A 6,247-nucleotide genomic window follows, 5' to 3' on the forward strand; every position below is an offset into this window, starting at 1 on the left:
GCAGTTAAAGATAAATCCCTTATTGTGGGGATAAGTGTTAGTTAAAGTGTTGACCCCACCCTTAGCCCAGTGCCATTACCCACTTACTTCCCAGCTCCACCCTCCACCAGGAGATGAGAAGAACTGAGAGATAGACAATGAATAACTAAACATGATAGAAGAACAACTGATGATTTTGGATTGTGATGCTGGAGAAGAGTATTGAACATATCATGGGTTGACAAGAGAACAAACAAGTCTTTCCTGGAGATGGTGAAACCATTTTGCTCTTTAGAGGCAAGGATTTTGAAGCTCCATGTCACATACTTCACGCATGTTGTCAGGAGGAATCAGTCCTTGGAGAATGACATCATGCTTGAAAGTGTAGAGAGTCAGCACAGAAGAGGAAGAATCTGGATGAGATGGATTGACACAGTGCCTGTGGCAATGGGTTAGGTGTTCCAAAGACAATGAGGATGGTTCAGGATAAGGCAGGGTTCACAGTCTATGAGCCATGGTCAACTTGATGGCACATAACAAGAATTATACAGACTATAACTTTCACAATCTTGTAGAATGTTCTGTTGAACACCACTGTCATAATAATTCTCATTACATTTGTCTGATATCAGCCACCAGCCAGTAATAAATTTATCACTGTCACTGTACTATGCTGTCTGTATTTGCCATTTTTGGTGCGTATGGTAACATGCTGAACTACTAACTGAAATGCTGGTGGTGAGAAGCCACCAAAATGACCTCAGAAGAAAGGCATGGAAATTTACTTCTGAAAGGTCACATCCTTGAAAATCCTATGAAGTGTCATTCTTCTCTACAACATATGAGGTCACCATGAATCAGAATAGAATTTATAGAAATGCATTTTTTTTTCTTTCCAACTAGTGGTAAACTGCTTCCATCTCTAACCTGCTCCTCTGGCTTGAGGAATGAGTTACAGAAGAGCAGAATAGGTGCTGTGAAGTCTGCACACTTTTCAGAGGCCAGGGAATAATACTGAGCTGAGGCTGGCATCTAGTCTTCTGATTTAGAGTGGCAGTACCAATATTTTCTGGCTCTATATGCTTTCTGTCTAGTTTCCCTCTTCTATACAATTTTCCTTCTTATTAGGACAAGGAAAGGAGCAGAGGAAGCATGTAAGCAAAGGCAGTAGAATTATCCACTTTACTACTAATGTTCCATATTATTCTCCAGTTTATATGAAATCTTTATTCACAGAGGTCACTCTGTCTGCTTGTAGTTCAGATCTACCTATTTGAAAACCTATTTGAGTAGGCCTCTGAGCTTGTATCAACATCTAACTGCCATCCAATCCAAACTACTCTTAGCATGCAAAATAGCAGACTGTGGACTAGGGTAGCCCTTTATCCCAAGTGTTATTATTAGGTGCTGTCAAGTTGACTATGACAGCAATCTCATGCACAAACAGAATGGAACTTTACCCTATCCTGTGCTATCGTCATAATTTCTGATATGCTTGAGTTCATTGTTACAGTAACTGTATCAATCCATCTCATTGAAGTCTTCCTATATTTCACTGACCGTCATTTCTTTTTCTGATGGCTGGTTTCTCCTTATAACATGACAAAAATATGTGAGACAAAATTTCACCATTTTTGCTTACAAAGTTCTACTACCACATGTTTTGATCCTGGTTTCAGATAAAATTAAATTCTTGACAATTTTAATCTTTTCTTCATCTACATTTTCCTACTAGTCCAGTGTAGAAGAGTTTTGTTGTCTTGATGTTGAGGTGTAATCCACATTGAAGCCTGTTGTTGTTATTGTTGTTGTTGTGTACCATCGAGTTGGAACCGATCCATAGCTGACCCTCCGATGAGTTTTCAGAGGCAGTTAATTGGATGGGAAGAGATTGCCCATCTTTCTTCCCTGGAGAAGCTGGTAGATTCAAACCATATGCCTTCTGGACTGCAGTGCAGCTTCTTACCACTAGGCCACCAGAGCTCCCTGAAGTTGTAGTCTGATTTTCTTCATTTTCTTCAATCAAGGTTGTGTCATCTGCATAACAAAAGTTGTTGAACAGCAATCCTCTTCCTATAGTCTAGCTTATCAAGTGATTTTATAAGCATAGAGATTGAATCAGTTAGGGATGAAGGATACAACTTTGATGCACATCTTTCCTGATTTTTAGTCTAATAGTGTTCCCTAGTTTCTTTGGACAATTGAATTTTGGTTTATGTATAGGTTTTGCATGAGCACATTTAAGTATTCTGGGATCCCATTGTTCCTAATGTTAGACATGGTTAGACATGCCCTTGAATAGTCTATAAATAGTCTATAAACACAAATAAGCATCTTTCTGGTATTGAGTGTTCTCAGTCATGATCCATATGACATCAGCAATAATATTTCCCAGACTATGGGCTCTTCTGTGATTCCCATTCTTCTCAGAGTTAGCTACAGTTTGCTGTGATCTACACAGTCAAATACTTTTGCATAGTCAATGAAACACATATAGACATTCTACTGTACTCTCTGTTTTCAGCCATTATACATCTAACATAGATACAATATCCCTAATACCATGGCCTCTTCTAAACCCAGCCTGCACCTCTGGCAGTTCTCTGTTGATGTGCTGTTGCAGTCATTTTTGGATAATTTTCAGTAGAACAAACAAATTTTTCTTGGAGCCCTAAGTGTCTTAGAAGTGAAAGCAGTAAGATTTCATCTCACATACTTTGGACAAGTTATCAGGAGAAATCAGCCCCTAAAGAATGACATTATGCTTGGCTCCTATATGAACCAGAAACAAAGAAATGTAAAGATGTTTTAGAATTAATATGATCAGCATAATTTTTTTAGCTTCCCCACCTCCCATGAGTTAGAAAGGGTACTTCCTTTTTTCATTTTCATTCGACTAGGGAAACAACATCTTTCATCTTTATTTCAGAACAATAATAATACATATTAGCTCTTAGTGACAGAATTTTACTCATCTTTCATCTTTGAGAATTTCTTCTTTTAAAATTATTTTTAATTAGTTTGCTTACAAAGTTTTTATACATTGTGTTTCATACTATTCTTCATTCACATTTTGTTTCATACAATCATTCTCATAAATTGTTTTGTAAACTCAAACACCATTGGACCTTGCCCATCATTATGCTCTCTTTCCACCCAGATCGTTCCCATTTTCTTCCCCCCTCTCCCTCCACCCAAGAAACTATGCAGCCCTGAAGTTTTCACTCTACCTATGTTCACCACTTCATTCCCCCCACTTGAGTTCCTGTATGTTTTATTATCCTATTTTTTTTACAACAATTACCTTATGTATTATTGTCCTGATGAGACTGAATTAGTAAGCCCAGCATAATGCTCTCCAACCTCTCCCAAGTTACACAGGAGTTTTCAAAACTGTTGCTCCTGAGTGCTGCATAATATTCCATTGTGGGATGGTACTGCAATTTCTCAATCCATTCAGTTGTGATTGGACATGTTCTTGCAATGGTATATGACTGTGCTATGAACATTGTTGTACAAATACTGTTTGTATCTACAACTCACCAACAGTGTATGAGAGTTCTCCCCTTTCCACACCCACTCCAACATTTATTGATTGGTGCCCTATGAAACTTTGACACTGATAGTGGGGTGAGATGCTATCTCATTGTGGTTTTGATTTGCATCTCCCTTATTGCATGTACCCACATGAATGCCTTGCTCTATGAAAAGTCTTTCCACGTCTTTTGCCCATTTTGTAATTGGGTAATCAGTTTTTCTCTTCTGGAGGCCCAGGAGCATTCGGTAAAGTTTTGTTATGTGACCTGTGTCCAAAATGGTATTGCCAAATGTTTGTTCCCAGTCAGTAGGGTTTCTTTTCACCCTGTTGGGAAAAAGTTTTGATGAGCACAAAGATTTAATCTTTAAATTAATCAAATTTATCCTCTCCAGATTTTGCATTTCTGGCTGTACTTGGCAGTCTCTTTATACTGTAGACTAGGCCTTTTAACTTGATCCTTCCTTGTTTGTGTCTTATGAATTTTATGATTTGAGGCTTTATTCCCAGGTCTTTGATCCACCTTGAGTTGATTGTTGTGTATGGTGTGAAATGTGGATCCTGTTTCTGCTTTCTGCAGGTAGCAGTCCAGTTTTGCCAGCACCATTTGTTGAATAGGTTGTCATTTCCCCATTTGAAAGGTTGTATTTCCTTGTTGAATATCAGTTGACTATAGATAGATGGGTCCATTTCTGGGTTCTCTATTCTGTTCCATTGTTCTATGTGCCAGTGCTATGCTGTTTTGGTTACTAATACTGTATGGTAGTTTTTGAGGTCAGGGAATACTATACCTCCCACTTAATTTTTATCAGAAGTGTTTTGCTTATTCTTGGTCTACCCTCAGTTTATCCTCTCCAATTAACTAGATAATTTCCATTTCAATATATTTGAAAGATGAGTATCTGTATTGGGATTGCATTGAACATTGAAATGCTTTTGGTAGGACTGTCTTTTTACAATATTAATCCTTCCTATCTATGAATAGAGCACATTTTAAAAAATTTAAGTCTTTTATTGTGTCTTGCAGAAACTTTCTTTCGTTTTTTTGGTACAAGTTTTTGTGTCTCTAGTTAAGTTCATTCCCAAATATCTCAGTTTGTGGTTGGCTATTGAAAGTGGTATTGCTTTCTTAGTTTCCTTCTCTGTATTTGGTTTGTTTGTTTTTATTACTGTAGAGGCATCCCACTGAATTTTTAATATTGATCTTGTATCCTGCAACCCTACTAAACTGGTCTAATAACTCCACAGTTTTCTGTTGATTCCATTTTGTTTTCTGTGTACACTATCATTAACCTAACTGTCTCTTTGCTGATCTGGATGCCTTTTATTTCCTTCTCTTGTTATATTTCCCTAGTAAGTACTTTAATACAGTGTTGAATAGAAGTGATGATAGTGAGTATCCTTGTCTGATCCCTGTTGGCAAGGAAAATGCTTTTAGTCTTTCTCCATTAAGAACGATAATTAGTCTTGGGTTTGCATATAAACTTTTCTCTATGTTGAAGAAATTCCCTTCTATTCCAATTTTGCTGAGTGGCTTAATCAAGAAAGGGTGTTGGATTTTTATTAAATGTCTTTTCTGCATCAATTGCTAGGATCATATGGTTCTTGTTATTTGATTTGTTAATGTTGTTTGTTTTTCTTATGTTGATCTATCCTTACATACCACTTATGAATCATAATTGGTAGTCATTAATTAGTTTTTATGTGCTTTTGGGTTTTATTGGCTAGGATTTTGTTAAGGATGTTTGTGTCTATGCTCACGAGAGATATTGGTCTGTAGTTTTCTTTTTTTGTAATATCTTCACCAAGTTTTGGTATTAGGGTTTTGCTTGCCTCGTGGACAGTCTCTGGGAGTGTTTTTTCTTTTTTTATATTTTGAAATAATTTAAGAATTGGTGATAGATCTCTAAATGTTTGGTAAAAATCTGCTCCAGGGCTTTTTTGGGGGGTTGGGGGGGTAGTTTTTAATAACCTGCTCAGTTTCTTCTTTTTTCATGGGTTTGTTCAAGTGTTTTATATCTGACTGTGTCAGTCTGCTTAGGGCATGAGTTTCAAGGAATCTGTCCATTTCCTCTAGGTTTTCAAATTTATTAGAGTATGTTGTTATTGTTATGTGCCGTCGAATCACTTGTGACTCATAGCGACCTTATGTACAACAGCCCTAAACTCTGCTCTGTCTTGTGCAAAGTGCACCGTCTCCAACACACCCATCCCAATTACCCCAGTCACTGAATCAATCCGCCTCACAAAGGGCCTTCCTCTCCTGCGCTGTCCCTCCATCCTCCCAAGCAAGATGTCTCTCTCCAAAGACCGGTCCCTCCTTACAACATGTCCAAAGTATGTTAGACGAAGCCTCAGAATCCTTGCCAGCCCAGTTTAAACCACTCCAGGATGAATCTGTTTCTTTTCCTTGAAGTCCATGGTAACCTCAATACTCTTCTCCAGCACCACAGATTAAAAGGACCGAACTCACTCAGCATTTCTTAAGCTCAAGGAAATGAAGAACAAATTCAAACCTTGAGTTGCTATAATCAAGGATGCTTTAGGCAGAATATTAAATGATCCAGGAACTATTAAAAGAAGATGGAAAGAATACACTGAGTCACTGTATCTAAAGGAATCGGCAGACACAGAAGGATTTCATGAAACAACATATGAGCAAGAGCCTATGGTGATGAAGGAAGAAGTTCAAGCTGCTTTGAAGGAAATAACAAAAAATAAGGCCCCAGCAAT

The 6,247-nt window shown here is 37.7% G+C and overlaps 1 protein-coding gene across 1 annotated transcript in view; it reads right to left on the reverse strand.

Moving 5' to 3' along the window:
• The window catches only part of ARHGEF9 (Cdc42 guanine nucleotide exchange factor (GEF) 9), a 693,374-nt gene that overhangs the window by 309,845 nt on the left and 377,282 nt on the right, over positions 1-6,247 (reverse strand). The window lies entirely within an intron of this gene.

Source organism: Elephantulus edwardii, unplaced genomic scaffold (assembly GCF_000299155.1).
Source record: "Elephantulus edwardii isolate Elephantulus edwardi_28Jun2011 unplaced genomic scaffold, EleEdw1.0 scaffold00349, whole genome shotgun sequence".
Taxonomy (NCBI): domain Eukaryota; kingdom Metazoa; phylum Chordata; class Mammalia; order Macroscelidea; family Macroscelididae; genus Elephantulus; species Elephantulus edwardii.